Below are 22,950 nucleotides of genomic sequence, written 5' to 3'. Positions count from 1 at the left end.
TAGGTCGAAATTGAGGATGAATGATTCGTGATTGAAAATGGGATAGGACGACATCGACATTAGTTGAGATCCTCTTCAATGATGCACTGACTCTAATTCACGGTAATTAATTAATAACGGACGGTCACTCAATTTATTTCATAAAACTTTATTGTCATTTATAAATAGAGTCTGTGCAATTGTTAAAAAAGCAAAACACTTTGCGAACAAACACTGACTCTAACGACTGCATTGCACGTAGTCGATGCAAAAACACTTGTTATTTAGATCGCAAAAAGCAAATGAACAAACACTGCTTCTATTTCGCGATATTTTTATTTTACCGTTACAAACACTTGATTACTTCATTGCTATGCGCGCGATTGCAATGAAGTTCTGAAACAGAAAAATACAAAAATACAAAATAATTATTATTATAACAGTATTACTGTTATAATAAAAAACTCTATAATATATTTGAGAAATGTGTAATATAGAAATATTTGAAGCCTTCGTTGATACTTGCACGAAAGATATTCTGAAAGACCTTCGATGAATACTCATCGAAATACAAAAGAGAACTGATCCGATAATCGTCAAAGTTAATAAAAAATATGTGTTTATATAAGAAAAGGTCAACTACTCAGGGAGGAAAATTTTTAAATATTAACATTAAAAATTAAAATTATTTTAAGTTTCTCGCACGTTTCCGCCTTTTCATTGTTTAAATTATTTCATTGTTTGTATTATTTAAATATTAGTTTTTTCTATTCTGCGTATATTAAAAACTGTTTAAATAATTATAAAGAAAATATTAACATATTATACAGAAAATATTAACTTTTAAGTTCAAGCATTTAGAAAGATAAAGTTTTGATGTTTAAATAATTATATAATTAAGTGTTATTTGATCTGTTTAAATAATTATATAATTAAATATTAAAATTAAAGGAAAGAGTATTAATTTTTAAGTTTTCACATTTAGAAAGAGAGAGTTTCGATGTTAACTCATTGAAATACAAAGGAGAACTGATCCATTAACCTTCATAATCGGTTAAAGGTTTGTTTCTATTGACGTTACACGTAGCCAGTTTAAAATTTAAACCTAAGAGAAAATAAATTTTAATTATTTTACGTTTAACACGTGTTCCGAGTCGTTTAATGCTTAATCGAATTTATTATTGTTTAAATATTAATTTATTTAACTGCTTACACTTGTATATTTTTTAAATAAATGTAATATTATCGAAAGTATTAATTTTTAATTTGTCACGTTTTGAAAGAGATAACTTCGATGTTATTATTGCAATGCAAAAGAAAACTGACGCTACAATTGTACAAAGTCAATCAAAGATCCGTTTTTGTTAATATTAGATTATGGCTGCAATCGCGAGTTATAAATTTAATTTAATTGAAATAATAAATTTAGTTATTGTACGTTTAATACGCGTTATGAGTCCCGTAATGTTTAAACAAATAATGCCATTATGTAAATATTAGTTTATTTCACTTCTTCTACATTATAGATTGTTTAATTAACTATAAAGTTATCGAAAGTATATATTATTGAAATTTCTTTATCGAAATGAAAAAGAAAACTAATTCGATAATAATCAAAATCAGACCAAAATACAACAACATATGCATTAAGAATATTTATCTTTCAAATATTTTCTCAATAATTGAAAAAGAATAGAAAACATTTCTATTCTTATGTTATAACTATAATGCGATCGAAAGCTTTTATTTCTATCTATAAATTAAGAATTTATGCTGTATGTACATACGTAATTATATGTGTAAGAAAAATATTCATTTGAATGTGTGCATTGCTTGTGTGAAAGTTTTTTCGTCATTTAGCATCGAAAATAGGTCTTTTCTAAGAAATTATATAAGCCAGTTAAGTACTTTGAATTTATATAGGTTAATATGTCAGTTTTGATATTTATATAGGTTAGTATGTTCAGTTTTGAAATTTATATAGGTTATGTATAATCTAGTTCTTGGAATTTATATATATATAAATTTGTCGTGTCCGAAAATATATATATATCAATGTTCTTATAGTCGCTTTTTTATTCCGACCACTATGTACATACCTTCAATGTATTACTCCGCTATGTACATATATATATATACATATCATTTCAATTTTTTCTCTGAAGAGCCGAACATTTTCAATCACATTATCGATTGTTGTCAAATAATGACACACACGTTACTTCAAATATAAATGACATATTATTCGATATTTATTGATAAAAATTCTACAAAGTATTATTTTTCCTCAATATTTACAAAAGAGATACATATCCGTATAGAAATATACAAATAAATACATAAATCCATTGAATTATTCGATATATTAATTAGTCATTATTTTATATGTCATACAGAAAGCATAAGGATAATGTACGTATGTACATACGTACATTTGATACATGCGCGTGTCTATTTTATATTTCTACATCTGTAAAAAAAATAATTATTTTATTAGAAAATTATTGTCTATATTAAAAAATTGAATTAATTACATTTGTCATGCTCTCCATACTTCTACATATTTTCATTATATGTTTTTATTATTTTTCATTGAAAAAATTAATACTTCAATTGACTCTGTATTGTATCCGTAATAGTGCTATGTAGTTGAACTACGGGGTCCACTTCTCTTCCTTGTTATTGGTTTTTTCGCCATCTTGGATGCAATAACAAGTGTACACGGTGTGTCGTTGTTCCGCTTAATTTCAGGTAATTAGTAGATTTTTTCTAATGTATACCCTCTTCCTATATATCAATCGATAACTAAATGGGCGATTTTCATAAAGCATCATTCACAAATTCGGACATCGTCGCGTTTAAAAGATATTCGCGAAAATAATATCAGTCTCCCGTAAACCCCCCAAAGAACTTTTACGTCGTACTTTTTCTTCAATTTTCCTGCTTTATTTTCGTAATATTGATATTTCTCTCGCTTTTTAACAATACTCACTGATCAATAATTTTAAATTAATAGTTATGATCGATCGATATCTTGTATTAAATTAGATTTTTATATCGATCATATATATGCATAGGTATACACATATCATACACACACACACACACACATTCATACTTACGGGTATTCCCTATACATATATACGCACACGCTTTTAATCTTATCAATAGTAATGTGATCTTACATTTTTCAGATTTCTAAGAATTTCACGAGCTACAATAGAAAAGCAACGAATATATCAGTTATACATCTCTTCGTATACGTACGGGTAAGTTCATCCCATTTTAATAACAAAGCGAAGCTTAATAGAGAGAGAGAGAGAGAGAGAGAGAGAGAGAGAGAGAGAGAGAGAGAGAGAGAGAGAGAGAAAGAGAGAGAGAGAGAAAGAGAAAGAGAGAGAGAGAGAGAGAAAGCTAACATCGGCATGGAAATTGCATTAGTCTCTGTATTTCCAAGAAATTCTCTGGCTAAGATCAAAACAAAAACGGTTTCGAGCATTCGAATTCTCTCAAGGCCAAAGATCTTAATAGCTATATATTATTTGGACGAGTAAAGATTCACAAAAGCACTGATTAATTTCGTTTTAATTGTGCATTTTATTACAGAACATTATTATTCTAACTTCATCACGATTAATTTAATATTATAGGAATTTTATTATTTTATAGGATGGTATAGGAATTTATATGCTTTTTAGATTATTCGCCATCGAGTTCATTCCTACAGATTGTTTTAGATATTATTTTATTTTAGAAAATTTTATTAAATTTTTATAAACAATTGGGTCTCCATATGCGATTATCTCCAAATGATGAGACCTGCGCAATTGATTCTGCTTGAATTTGTATCTTAAGATACAAAGCAAGCATTATTGAACATATGATTGAATACTTTGATAGATTTCAAATATACTTAGCTTTTAATAATTTATATTTTCATAGTTTATTAAATGCAATTTATAAAATATTCATTATGATTAATATTTTTAGATAATATATTTTCTAATGTATTACTTTCAGAAATGATTTACAGGAAATATTTTATTCTTTCTTCTTCTATAATCTCTTTTATGTTTCAGCTTTTTAGTTTTTATAAATTATTAGAGTCAGTATTTGTTCGTATAGTTGCTATTTATTTTTTTTACATTTAAATTAGTTGATTGAAAAAAATTAAATTTAATATAAATTCATGAATTAGAAGACAGCGTTAGTTCATATTCTTCATGATCCTTGGGCAGGATGCTCATTGTGCAAGGACCAACAAAGATTTTGGATAAGTAAACTTCTTTTTAAATGTTTTCTCAGTAATTTTCATAACTTTTTATTATAATAATTATAGATAATAATAATTTTGTTTTTATTTTTGTTTCAGATTATCATTACAATTGTATGCGAAATGATGAATAAATCAAGTGTTATATCGTTTAAATAAAAAAAAAAATCGCGAAGTAGAAGCAGTGTTTGTTTGCAATATTTTGATTTATTTATATAAAAAAATTATTATTTATATTAAATAAAGTGATTAAATTAAATTTGTAGATTCGGTATAAATTTCACGATGTAGAGTCACTATTTGTTCGTAACATTTTTGATTTATATTTATATCTAAATAAGCTTATTAAATGAAATAAAATGCAATATGTAAATTCGCGAATTAGAATCAGTGTTAGTGCATATTTATCATTCCGAGACAGGATACTGTTCATCGTGCAAAGATCAACAAAGGCTCTGGGTAAGTAAATTTCTTTTTTAAATGTTTCTTTAATAATTTTAAAAAGTTCTTATACCAATAATACTAATAATTTTACTTTTCCTTTTTTTTTCAGCTTAAATTAAAGAAGAATCATTCGTCAACTTCTTGAGGCAGTATGTTTATCGTACAAAGGATCAACAAAGACTCCAGTAAGTAAATTACTTTTTTAAACATTTTCTTAATAAATAAAAAAATTTTTATCATAATAAAAATGATACTAATAACTTTGGTTTTCTTACTTTTTTAGATCATTATTGCAATCGTGTGCGTGGAAATTGATGGAGTGTTGTATCGTTTAAATAAAATCAAAATCGCGAATTAGAAGCATCGTTCATTCGTTAATTTAAATACATCCGCGTTTCGCGATTTCAATTTTAGAAACATATGTACTTAAATTGACTGCGAGCAAAGCAGTTAATCATAGATTTAGAATTTGTTCGTATAAAATATTATTATTCTTTTTAAACGATCACATGGATTGTTCGTGTATTAGAATCAGTGTATACATTTGAAGATTATCGAGAGATTAATACTTTTCTTTCATAGAAAAATATTGGTAAGTAAATTTGTAGATATCATAATGAATAATTTTACAATCTTTTTAATAAAATAAATTTAGTAAAAATTTGCGTATTGTATTTTAACAGATCACCATTATGATCGTGTCTTACCAGTCTACAACGACGTTGAGCTATCTCATTTTCAATCTACTTTGATATCAAAACTACATCGTTCTCAACTTCTTACGGATCATCCTCCTTTTGACTTACATAACGGACGAGTGTTTTAGAGCCATCGCAGAACTTCTTAAGTAGTAAGTGAACAAATTTTAAGTCCCTCCAGTACTCAATCATGCCGAGGATGAAAGATCCAAATTGGCACGAGTTACTGGTTGTAATTTTTTAAATAAATTATTGACGAGCATAACCGTGAATAATTCTTCTTTGGATTTACTCACGAATAATATATTTTTAATTGTCTATTTTTATGTGCTTGCTGATTTTTATTAGTTCAGGATAAGGTCTTCTTGTTTCGTCGGTTTGAATAATTAATAGTACAATTAATAAGCATATTTTTGTTCATATTTGCTCATGATGTTAGTATTGACCCAATTTCGTCAAAAATGTATGTGTATGTCACAATCTTTCCTTCGTATTTAATCTATTCAATTGCGATATACCGATATATCGATATCAATATACAAAAAAAAAATGAGACAAGCGCGACAAATACATTCTGGTAAACAAGTGATGGATCATGATCTTGTTTTTTAATTAAAATAGCCACTTGTTAAAAGGAATCGTCCGATGTATTTTGATTACTGTTACATGAAAAATTAAATAAATATTTAATTAAATTTTATTCATGAATGAATAGTCTCAATAGAGTCATTGCTTTTGAAAGAAAAAAGTAGAATAGAGTCATTGCTAAAAAAAAAAGAGACTTGTAGAGTTATAGACGGTAATAATAAGTTAACATATAGACCTAAGATAAGTTAATCTATTTTTAGAACAGAATTTTCAGCTTCTAATAAACTAATTCCCGTTTCTCCTTCCCATGCTTTCAACGTGGTATCATTTATGCGTGTACCCAGGTGTTACTTGTATAGATGAGAAACAGTTAGTATGAGTTTAGTTTTAAGTTCTCCCTTATTGACGGCTGTCATTGCGTTAGTGATTGCATACGATGTAGCTTGCATCTGTATATTCGTATTAGGTGGTGTATCATGTATCGATAACTTCCACATAAATAGAACATGCTACTATATTAATATATTATTTATATAGTTTTGCATAGTAGAATTATCACATGCTGCGCGAAAATATTAGTATACATTGCAGTATATATTATATATGTACATTATTATATATATGTATATATAATACATTATATAATACATTAGTATATATTATTTGCTTTAGTCATTTACGTAATAATCATTAACCTTGACAATCGATTACAACAATTAGTATGTACTCTTTATTAGTTAAGAATCATATGCGTTTGAGTTAGACTGTCAGAGTTGTCTCGGGATATACTCTCTAATGTAGACTTTTGCATCCTGGTGATATGTGAGAGAATTGTGAAGTGTATATGTTGGAATGAAAGTTTTGCTACTTTATAAATATAGGTTATAGATAGGCAAGTAGTATATCTTATTTTATGTGATTGTGTGTGTAATTTTAAACAGGTAGAACTGGACACGACGCATGTTGTAATTTCGACTTAGGAATGGAAAGTTCCGTCTCCGGATATTACGCAAAGTTTCAGCAAATTTTAGAATTATTCAGCATGTCTGTTTTTTTTTTGCTTATATTTTGCTGATGCTCCGTATTGCGATATATATATATATATATATATATATATATAATAAAATTATAAAAAATATATATATATATCAGTATTAAATAGCTTAAAAATCTTTGCATTTGTTTAAAAATTCATTTCTTTCGAATTAGCAAAGATTTTGGAACGTGTTGGATACTTAGTATTAAGTATATCAACACTTCGCAATCTCTTTTGTGGTTGTTTCAGAAATATATAATTTTTTATATACTCAGTTTCGCGTATTATTAGATTTCGTAAATTAATTAACTATCGTTAAAATTACGATAATTATTTTCTTTTTTGCAATATTTAATTTTGATCGAATATTATATGTAATTTTTTTTTTTTATAAAAAAATGTGATAGAGAAGTAATTGATAATATAATATAATTCATATATATTTTATTTTAATTAATAGTAATAATTTTATGAAATTTTTCTTAATTGTTTAAGTATTATAAGTTATAATATAATCACTCTTTTAAATTTTATCATATTGCAATGTGATATAGGGATTGATAAAGATAGATAGGGTATTAAATTGAAAAGTGCATCTACATGTACGTCAAATGGACGTCCTATATTTCATGCTTTTATATCTTGATTGTGTGATTAACGTATTTTTTTTTTTGTGATCATTGCTGGATTTATTAACATCAGTCTTTTTCAATATCCGCATATTAGAGCACCTGAAATGGCTGCTATTTAAAATATATATTTATGTATACATTTATTTCTGACGGCAAACACAAAGTATTATATGTAATTATTTACAGTTTAAAAAAAAATATAATTTCAAATAACTATAATAAATATAATTTCAAATATTTGTGTGTTGTACCAAAAATTTTAAAGTTGTTTATTAATAAAATGCATAATTAATGAAAAGATGTATTTCAGGTTTACAATCTCAATTATTGCATCGATTTTATGTGTCGTTTTTTATTTATATTAATAATATCGTTAGACATACAGAATGAAAATACATACTTTTATAGTTTTATTCTGTTTGTTTTTATGATTTGTTTTATATATACTATGTTTATTTTTTCATAATAAGGAAATCAATATTAAAAAAGGGTAATATAAAATTAGAGTGAAGCTATACTAAACAATAAGATTATATATAACTAACTCAGAATAATTTCATATTATATACCATCTTACAAATTAGTAAAGTACATTAGTAAGTTTTTTAAATATCATAATTCTATTGCATGTTTATTCATAAGAGTATAATTACGATGTATGATGCATAATGCATAATGCATGTTAGGGCTTTCATGCTGCATTTTTTACGCTTTAGTACATTTATTATACTATATTAATAATAATATTAAAGGTTCTAGTTCTAAGGTTAACTTATTTTTAAATCTAATTTAAGGCAAAAATGGCAGATCGATTAACTACCTGCCACTTAATAATTAAGATAGTTAAAAAAGTTTGGACATATATTGGGTTGATTCATGAATAAGTGCCATTAAAACGATATTTATGAATTAATTAAATAACCTTACTTTTAAATTTCCTATTTTAGATTTATCAATAATATAGTATATTAATTATAAACGTGACATAATAGGGATTATAAAATATATGTACTTTGTATATTTCTGGGTTGTACAAATTATATGTAAGAATTATGTCAATTAATTATGTCACGAAATTTGTGTAAATAAATAATAGTAAAGAATTCAGGCTTTTTCTCACGGCTAGATTAGGACAAAGTCGCGGTTGATGAACCCTCAGTTAACTATGATCGGATAAAAGATTCATTAAACGCGATTAATTAGTATGCTACTTTAGCCCGTGGATTTCCAAATGCAGCAATCTCGACGTAATGAGATCTGGGTCGGTATTACTTGTGATCTATCAAAATCTAATTGTAAATTATGTAACGGAAGTATTGCCGGGCGAATGGCTGCATGTTTCAGTATGTTTTCATAATGTTTTATTTCTAATTGTAATTAATATTACACTATTTACATTACATATATACTGCTAATTTTATATTCTTCACCAAATAAATAAAATTTATATAAAATAATTTCTTAGATAGACGGACTCTAAATTTTCAAATTCAAATGATTTCGAATGGCACAATTTTTTTTTTCGTAATACTTTCGTTAATAATGACGTTTTCATTATTAAATATTTAAAAAATATGATTTAGAAGTATCTACTTATCTCTTCTTACTAAAACTTAAAAAACAAATTGATAATAATAATTTTTTTTTGATAAATATTTTTTAAAGATTACATAAATAAATTCAAGCATTAATCGATTACAGTAATGATTATTATTAAAACATTTATTAATATAAAAAGTGCTAATAAGAATGCAAAAAAACAAAAATAAATCAGTATAAAAGTCAATCGAACATGACGTGGCCGTAGGAAAAAGTCAATGAAAGTATAGAGATGAAATTTTTTTATTAAAACATGTATAAAGATTTATTGGAGAGCTATTCAAGTATTTCATCGTCATCGATAAAGGAAAAAAACTAAAGATCGGACTACGATATCCTGCATGAATATTCATAGCTTTCACAAGAATTACTTTTAATTCGTTCAAAGTGCGTAATTTTTAACGAAGATTTATAGTCGGCTATGTCGGTCGTACCATTACTTCTGACAAACTATCGATTGTTTTCTCTTATTCGTTAATAATAATAATAACAATAACATTAATAGAGTCATACTAATTCCATCGATCTTTTTTTAATCGTCTTATCGTAAAAACATCGACGTGTAATATTCATGATAAGAAACATTTGCACACATATATCTTGTACGAAACATTTTAAATAATAAAATTTTATTAATTATTTTTGACGAAGCTTTTCTTTTCATATATAATAAAATATTCTCCAAAAAAGAAAAAAAAGAAAAGGAACAGTATTTTTTGACATGATTTTTTTTTTATAAAAAATAAAGCTTCTTCAAAAATTCGAATAAGTCATTGCTTCGTTCAAACGGTCATGAATTACGTCTAAAATTATTGTTGGTGTAAAACATTATAAAAATCAAAGATGATGAAATGCCTTAAAATATATATAGGAACGCATTATATGTTTACTATTTGAAATTAAACTCTCTCTTTTTCTCTCTCTTTCTCTTTCTCTCTCTCTCTCTCCCCATTCTCTGTTTATGCATATATAAAAGATCATATGGGCTTTCACTGACGAATGTAACGCGAGAAATAGATATCCTCTTTCTTTTTAGTAAACGTAAGGAATCCTTTATCGTTAGCATCCATCGTCGTTTTACGGAATCGCTGGTAGTGCAGCTGGAAAAATGATCCTCTTGGAGGTTTCCTCTGCCCTTACTCGCTAGCTCCGGTTATCTTACTCTAATAAAACTAATTGCGATTTGCTCCGTTTCGTTCCTATTTCTCTCTCTCTCTCTCTCTCTCTTTCTCTCTTTCTTTCTTCCTCTCTTCCTCCCTCTCTTTAACTCTCTCATCCTCAGCCTTACTGACTCACCCTCGTCCCTTTTAGAGCATCTTCTCCATTTCAAACCAGTATCGTCTAGGACCGTCACCCCTGTCTCGTAATCGACTATTAAGGAAGGACCCTTTCCAATTTGCAAGGTCGACGCCTAGAAGTGCGACATTCTCGAGAGGAAACTCAAGAAGACTGAGACAGAGACAGAAAGTGAGAGAGAGAGGGGGGGCGGGTGGGGAGAAGAAAGAAAGAGAGAAGATACGAACGAGACAGAAGAGACGGACTTCGAGATGATAAAGAATAAAAGGAACGATAAATTTCAAAAGATATTATTCATATTCTTATACTTGCAAAGAACAGAAATTATTAACGTAACCATGGACAGAAATATAAAATTCTTCGAACTCTCTTTTAAACATTTGAAAGAAATATCTACTTACATGTATTTGAAATAGAAACGAAACGAACGATTTAGATCTTGACGTTTATACGATTGTGTAAGAATGAATTATGATCGGGCGTGGCTTTCCATCGTTCCTTGATAAAGAGGAAATCTGATGTTTGTTGAAAGTGAAAGCTATAATACGCGTTTGTTTGGCGCAATGAAATGCGTTTATAATGTTAAGAAGATCATCGACCGTTAGTCATAGCTCATTGCCTCTTTATAAATCGATTCTAATTCGTTAAAAGAGCCTTTTCCTTTTGATACGTCGTTCGTTCATACTCGTGGACAGTCACTAGTGTCGATCGATAAGCTCGTTACGGTTTTGCAACATGACTCTCGACGTTACTCTTTGCTCTCCTTTCCTTCGCCGGAAGTCCCAACAGAGTGAAAAAAAAAAGAAAAAGAAAAAAGAAAATCGTTAATTTCAGACAGACCAGCTAACGAAACTAATTAATTACCTTGGGCTCGCACGAGCTCGTTCGTTTCCTTCCTCTCATCCTTTTTCTTTTCTATTCTTTTCTTTTTCTTCTTCTTCCTCTTCTTCCGCCTCTTTTTTCCTTTCTTCCCTTTTTTTTCTTTTTTTTTTATTTCTTAAAGCGCAGTCATTCTCCTTCTTCTCCTGAATTTCAATGCCTTTGAGAGAAAGAAAGAAAAAGAAAGAAAGAAAGAAAGAGAGAGAGAGAGAGAGAGAGAGAGAGACAGCTCATCGATCATCTCGAAAAAACTCTCCGTCTCGTCCGCCCTGCCCCTTCCCGGATAGTACAACGAGTTCTTTTCTTCTGTTCGCGATTAACGAGCTCGTCCTCGAGTGCCGGGGAGACGATCGAGGAAGAGTCGGCTTTTTGAGTCTCACGAGTTTTTCAACGTTACGAATTTCTACGTAAGTATGTATGTATGTATGTATGTATGTATGTATGTATGTACGTACGTACGTATCTATCTACGTACGATAGTCGATATCTGGAATTTGTGCGGTCTAACCTTAAACGGAACATCAAACGATTCTGGCTATTTCGTGGTGGCTTTGCTAACGAGTGCCCTAATTTCTCAAATGACGCCATGCATGCAATGAAACCTTTGAGAATTCAACGATACGATTACTATTTTCCTATTAGTATCTTATTGGTTGAATATATTTTATTTATCGATTAAAAGATTTCTAAGATATTTACCTTCTATTTAGAATATAGCAATAAAATTCTAATATATATATATATATATATATATATATATATATATATATATATGTATTTTCTTTTGTAAATTTTAATACGTAAAACGAAAAAGATTTACAGATCTTTATATATCAATTATATATCTATTCTTTTCTTTTTCTTTTATTTTTGTTCTTTTAATCTCATAAATCGACATAGAAAATAGTTTTAATTCGTAAAATACAATAATAGCAAAAATTTCGATATAGACAGATAATACAGTTTGATAGAGTCCTCTTATTCATTGTCTTTGTCAAATCAATTTTCCGTAAAGCGGATACGAAGAGACGAATAACAAAAACGTGCTACAAACCGAGCACATCGTTGTAGCTAACTGTACCACCCACGGTTTTATCCACAAAGCCATCGCAATTAAGCGGATGGCACGTACATCAGACTGGATCTACGAGATTTATCCCTCGATAATACGAGCTGTCCAACAAACTTTTTCCTTTACCAAAAGGAAATTCATTTGAAGTCATTCGCAGAGCGAAAAGGTACGAAAAGTTCCTTCTATCATCGAAACGAGTCAAACTTAGTTTCGAAAAACGCTGTCTGGTATAGGATCATAGATAACTCAACTTTGTTCATTCTTTTTACATTAATTTCATTCCCTCGAAATGTTTCTACTAATTATCACTTTACTTGGCTCTAAACGCGTCGATCTTATGATATAACTTAGTAATGTAAGATAAATATCAACATCCCTTTATATTCCATAGTTTAAACATTTAATAATCCGTCAATATTACCATTCGGTATTCCCATTGTTTCCAGCTAATTGAGAGATATTAAGTTCTAACGCCAAATTTGTCGCTTTTATGTCATTCGCAAGATATGTTAGAAAATATTCATATCTATACGATTTAAATAGTCATAAACTCAATATATTTCATCGGCAACCTTGAAAATTGAAAGGCAAAAGGATAGTTATATGAATCTCTAATTATTCGGAAGATTCCAAAAGATACGCATAATGTACTTTAATATGCAAAAGCTCGGTTATCCTCACAAGTCGTAAGTAATAAAGATAAATTAAATTTTTGATCATTGATGACGAGCAAAGAAGAAGAAACATATGAGAGGAAAGAACGAGAAAGATAGATTATCATGACATTACTAACTCATATGATTTATCGAGCGACCTATGAATCATCAGTATAACTTCTCCAGATACTTACATTTGTCGACATCGTTATCTTTTATGGATCCAACGCAATGCGTTGGATCTGTTTCTTTTTTTTGTTCTTTTCTTTTCTTTTCTTTTCTTTTTTTCCTTTTTTGTTTCTTCCCCTTTTATTTTCTACCAGCTATCGTAAACGCGATCGACGGGCATCCAACTGTGAGAACGGTCGGTCTCGTTACCTTTTCTTCCTTGGCTTCGAACGATTATATGCCAGTTTCCTTGCGACATCGTTGCGACATATCCTGTTTTTTGCGTTGGCCAATACTTACGCTACTCGGTGTTCGATCTTCGTTGAAAGTAAAAGGGCAAAGGTCAAAAGTTCTGGCATTTATATAGCACTTCTATATTTTCGCACTTTACGATATTATTTATAAAGTTCATCCTATACCTGACCCTTCGAACCCTTTTCACTTTCTCCTTTCTCCTTGCTGTTTTTTCTTTTTTCATTCCTCGTTTCCCCCAAACTTCCTGTTTCTCCATTCTTTTCTCACATTTGATAGCGATTTTTCCTTTCTCTTTCCTCCCCCATAAGTCCATTTCCATGGACATCCCAGAGTGAGTGCATTTCCTCGTAACTATTTCCATTTAATAGCTTAAACAAGTTGCGATATCCCCCTCCTATCTGCTGCCGTCCATGCCTGTCGCACCTTCCATTCCGTCTCGTCAGAATCGTTGAGAAATCTCAAGGAGACCTAGTCGTCATTGGAAAAACGATGCTGTTCAAAATGACGAAATCCAAAGGACTCTTCTCATATGACTTATGTTCGACTTGAAGGACGAGCGCTCGATGTGATTTTAACGAGCGTTGCTCTCCTCGCGCGGAAGGAAGTTTAGATTATGATCGTTGGTTCTACGACTAACGTCTTTCTTTTTCTTTTTCGTTTTCTTTTTCTTTTTCTATTTTTATTTCATACACATAGACAAACGAATATGTTCACATTGCGATACACGCGCACGTATACGCATACGTACGATCTCATCGAAACAACCAAACGAAGTGAAAAAGATGAAATGTCTCGTGCAAGGAACTTTCTTGAAAAATTTCCTCACGTCCTGATCGTACAACTACGAAAATATCCAACTCTGTTCCTTATCGTGAAACTGCGAAAAGTGAAAAATATGTTTGCAAAAATAACGTCGGTGAAAAATTGAAGGATTCGAACTCGTGGAACTTTTGAAATGAGTTACGTTTACGTGTATTAGCCTCTTACGTGGTGAACCTGTGAATAATTTAAAACTCGAAAATGTTCAAAGTCCAAGCAGCTTAGTTTTATCTTGAAAAGCTTCTACACGTGGGTAGAAAAGAAAAAAGGGAAAAGAAGTAAAAAGAGAAAGAAAGAAAAAAGAAGGAAAGAAAAAAAAAAGAAACGCTGTTATTATACTACGTAATCTTTTTTTTTTTAAACGCGAGAAAAATTAAAGATGATAAGTACTTTATTATTGAACAATTTTATCGCGTATTCATCTTCAAAAAGAAAAACGAAAGAAAAATGCTTTCTAACGTTTACTTGTATGCGATCGATCGAAACAAAAATGACGTTTACAAATGAAGATGTTCACGCTTATGGGTTTACTTCGACGAAATCAAACGCATATCTGTCACGCTCAGTGTGTTTGTTCATTACGCTCGACCAACGTGCGTACGTAAGTCGATGAAATACGGATCGGTTAAAAGCCGGCACTAATGCTGGCAGCATGAAAGCAGTTATTTACTATTTCTCCCTCTCATCCTCGTTAGTTTACCCGTTCGCTCGATACAATTTCTTCTTCGTTATCATTCGAAACAAATCGTTTTTGGCTCGGCATTTAAACTGAGTGACTAGACGTTGACCCATTTGCATAATTAAACGAGCAAAGCAAGAGCTATAAAGATAATTCTAAAAATGCGTTGTTGCCTGTGGAAAGACGACATTAACGTTAATTTATAGTCAACCTTTGGTCATACATTGTATCGTCCACTATGGAAAATTAGACTATATATATGAAAAGATAATACTCTAGTATTCCGTAAGCACGTCGTATGAATACATAATTTGATATTCGAAATAATTGTTAAAAAGGTTTGTCGAAAGGTTACAAAGTTTACACGGAACACACATTAACGACGTTAAAACCGAACAATCTATTGACATTATTTCCATCTATAGCTTTCTCAGAATTTTCTTCAATCAATCTTTTCGCTATTACGATAGATAAAGATCGAAGAGTCTCGGATCTCCTCGTAAAACACACGCAGAGTCATCGGCCTCTCGTAGCCTTGACACGCTGCACTCGAGGTTACCGACGAAGAGTGGATGTTCATTCGTCTCGTTGAGCATGTGAGAGTGACTAGTGAATGAGAAAGAGAGAGAAAGAGAGGTGTATATATATATATATATATATATATATATACATAGATAGATAGATAGATAGATAGATAGATAGAGTGAGAAGGCTGAAGTATAGAGAGTGAGAGAGCTAAAGTGGAAAGAAAAGGGGACATAAGAAGTAGTCATGGACGGACCGTGTAGCTGGCCGGACGAGATAACTCTATACTTCTTTCTTGCTTTCTCTTTCTTTCTTTCTTTCTTTCTTTCTCTCTCTCTCTCTCTCTTTCTCTCTTTCTCTCTCTCTTTCTTTTTCATTCACGTCTATGTGCAACCTCAATAAAACTCACACACGTTTGTTCGTGTATGTACTTTCTGGAATGCACTTGCTACTAGCAAGTTGCATCTTCACAGTTTGCTCGACTACACTACACTGCAATCGACTCTTGTAAACGATCTTGCGTAACGGTTCAAACGATACGACTTAAAGGCAAGGTTTCGAATCAAGAGAGAGAGAGAGAGAAAGAGAGGGAGAGAAAGAGAGGGAGAGAGAAAGCAAGAAACTCCTCCGTAAATTGAACATAAATTCCGTGAACTCTCTACCCTGAACTCGAACTCCTCTATCAACTGCTTGTACAGCATACAACTCTAACGAGTCTCACGTTAAATTTCCACCTTATTATCGATTTTAAGCGTCTTCCTAATTATGTATTCCGCTAATTAGACGAAATAGCTTGACGTAACTTCGAAATTGGATTTTAGATATAATGATCGTACAATGTATGAGATAGTACGTAGGTAATTAATGTGGAGTAGAATTTTTATTGGAACATTTTGCAAGAGAAAGAGAGATTTCTTTTCGTGGATAAATAAAATGTACTGTGGACTCACTTAAGGAGGTGACGAGTATGGTTGTTTACGCGATATAGACAATCCTTTTGCGTATACATATGTAGGTACGTGCTTACCAGTTTCACGAATTGCATCCTCACGATTGCAATCGCGCTCTTTTCTCTAGACGATCTTGCGCAATCGCAGAGGGCACGCGACTTGAACGTTACGAATGTAGTAGGTAAGAGTTATAAGAGTTACGAGTACTTTCTCTCGATACTGACCGGCCATTTGTAACAGCAAAAGAAATAAAAAGAGAAAGAGAAAGAGAAAGAGAGCAAAATAAAGAGAAAGAGAAAATAAACTACTTCAACCGTCTATCTTCGAAGATAACGAAAAATCAACGAACCGTAATCATGTGTTCGAACGATTTCGAGTAAATCTCTCTTTCTCAGTTCGGATTTCGGATTCGATCGTTCGTTTCCCGAACTCTCTCGCCATTCTTTTTATTTCTTTTCCTCTTTTTCTTCTTTTTTCGCATAAATGATGATTACATCAGCCGTGTGAATTGCCTTCTCGCTTTCACGATTTCTGGCGAGATCTTCTTCTTTCCATGTTCTTTTCTCTCTTCATTCTCTTCAATCTCTTCACTCTCATTTTTTTTTCTTTTTTTTTTTATATACTTTAACCGATCACCACGTTTGAGAGCAATAATCATTAAATTCGGTTGCGTAAAATGCGCGAGAGAGAGAGAATAGAAACGCGATCGGAGATGAGTGAGTTGCATTAATAGCCAAAACTTTTTGGAAAGTTTATCGAAACGATAAACTTTCCAAATACTATATCATTTTGAAAATCTCTTTCGAATAACTTTCTAAGTGAAAAATTATTGATTTAACGCGTTGATTTGCATCGAATGATCGACACGATGTATAAAATGATATAGATACTTAAATTTTTACAAGCAATTAATCTACCAAAATAATTGCAAGGAATCGTCTCGTTTTATCTAATATCTCATCATTAATTACTGTTCTTACACGATTTAATGTTTCTACCTCAGAATTCGATCGATTCTCTAGTTGAACACAGTGCTTCACCTTTTGCGCTTCACGCACGACGTGTCCCTAATCGCCATTGTAGGTAATTGAATTCTCATCGTGGTCGAATTAACGATTTAATTACAATGCCTGATCCATCGAGAGTCAGGGTCATTTATGGAAGGCACTAGGCACGACAGATGTGGTACTCGACGAGAGAGGGAGAGAGAGAGAGAGAGAGAGAGAACGAAAGAGAGAAAGAGAGAAAGAGAGAAAGAGGTGGACGAAGTTAGAGAAAGATGATGAATAATCGCGAAAGTAGAGTTCGCGACACAAGAGCGAACGGATGTTTTGAAAAACGAGGTTAAGGGTGAGAGCAACCCTTGAAACATGTAGGAGAACGTCGGCTTGAATAAAAAGCAAGAAGGAGAGAAGTTGAATACGAGCGAGATAGTACTCTCGTAAAAACCTCTCTCTCTCTCTTTTTCTCTTTCTCTTTCTTATTCTTTTCTCTTTTTATTTTATTTTTCCGTTCAATAATCCTGATAGATTGAGGAAAAGAATAAGAAAAGGGTCCAACCGGGCAATTAGCGGTTTAGCATACAATAGAGTTGTGTGCAATTGACTCGCGTTCAAATCAACAGCCGTTTGCTTCGCGGCTGTCGGTAATTAGTAGTTAAAGCGGATAGAACTCGATATTGAACGCTATCACTGCTCCGGTTGAGCATTCCGATTTTCTCGTCTCTTTCTCTCTCTCTCTTTCTCTCTCTCTCTCTCTCTCTCTCAATCGAATTTCTCTAATGTACAGGATCCATGGTAAAAGCGGATCATAAGCATAATGCTAGCCAGACATTTGATAATGAAACGGATATGATCGAATTATGTTAAAATCTCCGTGGAACATTGCCATCTATACGGATGTTTCCGAATGATCATCTTCTCGTCTCATTTCACGTTTCATTCCTATTGACTTAGAATGTTTAATAAGACAGACCAGGAAATAGATAGATACGCATCCTTGAAAAAGAAAAATGTTAAATAGCTTGTTCTTGTCTGACATTGTTGATTCAATGACGTAGTTTTTATATAAAAGATTCTTTTAATACTCCTTTTTCTTTTCTGTTTTTTTTTCTCCATCGACGCACGAATATGACAAACTACTACCCACGACTGTGAAAAATAAATAAGAGAGAGAAAAAAAAAGAATAGCATTTAAAAAATTATATTTATTTGATGTAATACTCGATTAAGAGATAATGATCAATATTTAAGGTCCAATCTTTAAAGTCATCGATCCAAGGACATAACTTTTCGAAACTTATTCAATATAAATTACGATCATTTCAATGGAATAAATATAAAAGTAAATAAAAATGGAATGATACGTGGAAAAAAAACGATTTTTTATTTCTTTGCATCGACGAGCGAAAGAAAAAAAAAAAAAAAAGAGAAACAAACGGAAGATTAATGAGATAATCTTCGAGGTTAGTCAGGCGAGTGCTAATTTGGAAGGTTTAAATTTAGAAACTGAATCTTCTTGAAGGTTTAACGCTTCTCTATGTGAAAGGAAAACGATGAGTCAGGAGGATGCGAATACAATGAAAGTAAAAGTTTCCTGGCTCGTTAGGAAGCATCGAGGTAGTTTGAAAAATATAGCTTGGTTGCTCGCTCGAGGTGAAACACCTTATTTACGAATAAATCTAGAATTCTCGAGACGTGGTGTAACGAATTTCTGCAAACTTTATGAGAGCGATAAAGGATTAGTTTCCTGTAGAAACGAAAGGCTGAATTTAATATCGAGCATGAGAAAAATAATAAACCGTCTACGGTATACTGATATTTTTTTTTGTTATATTACTTTTTTTCCTGATCTTTCTTTACTTTTACCTTCCTTTCCTTTTAACATCTCTAAAAATAAAATATATGGCAGATATGTATGTATACACATCCCGTTCGAAATTTTATCGCCGTTGACTCACCAAGCTCGCAACTTCTCGCGTTTCCTAACAACAATGTAGAAAAGAGATGGTTCGCAAGACATGGGGTAAGTCCTGAAAAATATTGAGAGGGCCGCGGGGCAAATCGATTTCTGAAAATACATATGCGAATCTATTCCAACGTCCCATTGCGAAGAGCGAACGTCTTTCGAACGTTGAGAAGAGGGAATAGCCTCGAGCAAAAGAAGGAAAAGACGTAGGAGAAGAAGAAGAAGAAGAAGAAAAAGAAAAAGGTGAAAAAAAAAGAGAGAGGGATAGGAATTGAAAAAGGCAATGTACCTATATGCATATGTACCTACATACTTATGTACATGTAGGTACGAATAACGACAAGGGCTCGCAAGGATGATTGATCGGATCCCCGATAAGTTTCGTAGGACGAAAATGAAATTTTCGGGTAGCAAGTTTTGCGCGGCTGAGTCTACTCAAGCGGAAGGACATTGCGACTTTTCGTGAAATCACGATGGAAGATGTAAATCGAATCGCACAGCATGATACTTTTCACTCATCGTTGTTCTCCTTTCTTTTCTCCTTTGCATATCACCAAAGAAATTTGAAATAACAAAACTCTCGCTTACGTATGTACATATTCTATATGACGATCTATTTATCTACATGAAATGAATGTAGAAATTAAAAACGATTCCTTTATATTATTAATATATATACATATATATATATATATATATATATATATATATATATATATATATATTAAATATTCTATCGTGAAACTGATGTATATATTTGTCGAGAAATTTAATAACACCTTTGCGTATCTACCGTACTAAACACAAAGAACTTTTAATAATGCTAACGAAAAAGACGGGGGATAAGAGAAGAGAAGGGAAGATTTAATATCGCACGACTGACGATAATTCGAAGAAAAAGCCGGAACAAATCCGTGATCGTCGTAAAGTGCGAACGCTTTCGTATGAGAATCGCGCGTTCACGGAATTCCGCTTGTGAATATCAGAGAACCACGTCGACTACGTGAGAGCAGAGAACAGACAGACATAGAGAGAGAGAGAGAGAGAGAGAGAGAGAGAGAGAGAGAGAGAGAGAGAGAGAGAGAAGGAGAAAAAAAGCAAAGAAGGGAAGAAAGAAAACTTCCGAATACCCTAGCGACGGAATTTCCGAACCGGGAAGCCTGCAATTCCACCGTGTCGGCAACACGCTTATTCCTCTTTGTCGAACTAACTGGAATTGCAACATTCGCGATTGGCAGGCGTCCATCGAGAGAGCTAGTCGTTCGACTCATCGATAGATCGGACGATCTCGAAACGGTTTCGAACGGATCGACGACAATGATTACGAGCGATGCACGCACGCATCATCATCTATCTAACTGTACGGAGAAGAGAGAAGAGAGAAGAGAGATTTGCCTCGTTCCTCGACGAATGCCTCGTTTGCCAATCGCTATACGTGTTAGCTTATATCGAGCACAAGGTACTATTCGCACTCGAACGGACGATCTACGAGAAACGAAGTCGTTGAACGCAATATTGCTTGCGAACAAGGATGAGAGAGAAAGAGAAAAAGAAAGAGTTGCTCTTTGAGAGATTTCTTGAAGAAGACGTAAAAGAGATAAACTTTCTCTGCGAACCTTCTTGCTTTATGGAAACCTTTAAATGTTTCTATATAAAATTTGATAATGATATTTTGTCGTATAATATCATGGAAGATGGAATTAAATTTTGACTTTTGTATTTAATAAGTAGTAAAAATTTTTTAGGAAGACAATTCTATACAGTATCTACATCGCAAGAATCGTTCGATTATCTAATCGATCGATTGAAAAAGAGAAAGGGAGAAGCTAAGAGAAAAGAATCAAGAGGTTAAAAATCAATCGAAGAGAATAGAAGAAGATAAGAGAAGAGTCTAAGATCGTCTTTGTGCTTGATAATTCGTGCGAACACCCTAGATACTTGCACCTCGTTTCACACAAGAAAGAGACCCTTACCTGAGGCCTGGTGATAGTAGAAATCGGTGCTTACGAAGAGTCACTTAAGCTTCTTCGATTTTTTTTTAAAGTGTCGTCATTGTCATCGCGATGACGCGAAACACGCTAAGAATCTGAGTCTTATAAACTCGTCGCACGAAAGTGCCTGTTAAATTGTTCGTATCCTTTTAGAGGAACGGCGATATATGGATATCTCTAACGTACATACGAATATATTCCCAGTTAAAAATAAATTCTACTTAATATTCTTTTATCCCGAGATTTATGAAAAATTATCTTTAATGCAGGTATTCACGTATATAATTTTTGTCGTTAAAAAATTCCAACGGGACCTGGACTGACAAAAAAATTTCAATATTAAGTTAGCATGTACCTATATTCTTTCTATGCTGACGTTTAAATGGATTCACGTTTTAAACTAAGCCGTCGTAGAATAATAAAGAGACATTTATTGAGATAATGAAATGATGTAAAAGCTTATTGAATATATATATATATATATATATATATATATATATATATATATATATATATGTATGTATGTATGTATGTATAAATTCTTGGATTATCCTTGATGAGAATATTATGAAACTAATTACTATAAAATACTTTCAACGAAATGGTTTTTCACTAAATTCTACTTTGAATTATCTCTATCTCTCTTCTTGTTCTCACTGTTTCTCTTTCGTGGAGAAACAAGCAGAAACTTTACTGTCATCGTGTCGAATTTCCATCGCGGTGTTCGCTTTACGTGCGCAAAGATGTTATATACGACGAATGAATGAAGTTGCGACTAAGATGAAGAAGATGAAGAGAGACGGGAAACACAAAGAGAAGGAAAAGGAAAAGCAGGGAGAGAGAGAAAAAGAGAGAGAGAGAGAGAGAAGACAGAGAGACAGGAAGAGAGGTAAAGATGCAGAAGGAGAGAGAGAGAGAGTGCGAGAGAGGAAGAGGTTTCAAGTTTTGCCACAAGAAACATCCCTAAAGTGCTTGGAGTCGACGAAGTGGAATCGATTTCTCGATAGACGTGCGCACTGATTCACAGAGACGACGGCGAGTACAACGAACAAGGAGGAGGAAAAGGAGGAGGAGGAGGAGGAGGAAGAGGAGGTGATGGAAGTGGATGAGAAGGAGAAAGAGGATGAAGAGAAAGTGGTGGAAGTGGATGAGGAGGAGGAAGAGAAAGACGACGACGGCGGTGGCGGCGGCGGCGGCGGCGGCGGCGGAGATGAGAACATTACCGCGTCTTAATCATTGCAAGCTATAATGAAATTCAGTAGAATTTCACCACTTCAACAAGATAGATACTCACATTACAGCGAGCCGTCTGCGATATCTCGATGATCGAAACGATTGTACTCATCCTATTCTCTTTAGAACATAGATGAGAGAGAAAAAATGTATATATAAAAATATTTATATATAGGCGCGTATATTTGCACTATAAACATACGTGTGAACG

General features: G+C 32.1%; 2 long non-coding RNA genes across 2 annotated transcripts; both read left to right on the top strand.

Moving 5' to 3' along the window:
- The first annotated feature begins 2,601 nt into the window (after positions 1-2,601).
- LOC124424090 lies at positions 2,602-4,439 on the top strand. Its single transcript, XR_006942226.1, has 3 exons — positions 2,602-2,730; positions 3,174-3,248; positions 4,352-4,439. It is a non-coding gene; the product is annotated as an uncharacterized LOC124424090 (long non-coding RNA).
- A 133-nt stretch (positions 4,440-4,572) lies between these two features.
- On the top strand, positions 4,573-5,516 carry LOC124424088. The gene is made up of 4 exons (XR_006942224.1): positions 4,573-4,711; positions 4,806-4,881; positions 4,980-5,288; positions 5,380-5,516. It is a non-coding gene; the product is annotated as an uncharacterized LOC124424088 (long non-coding RNA).
- Positions 5,517-22,950: the final 17,434 nt, after the last annotated feature.

The sequence above is a fragment of the Vespa crabro genome, chromosome 5 (genome assembly GCF_910589235.1).
Source record: "Vespa crabro chromosome 5, iyVesCrab1.2, whole genome shotgun sequence".
NCBI classification, from domain to species: Eukaryota; Metazoa; Arthropoda; class Insecta; order Hymenoptera; family Vespidae; genus Vespa; species Vespa crabro.
Note: the sequence above shows the minus strand (reverse complement) of the source record. Positions and strands in the feature narration are given on the sequence as shown.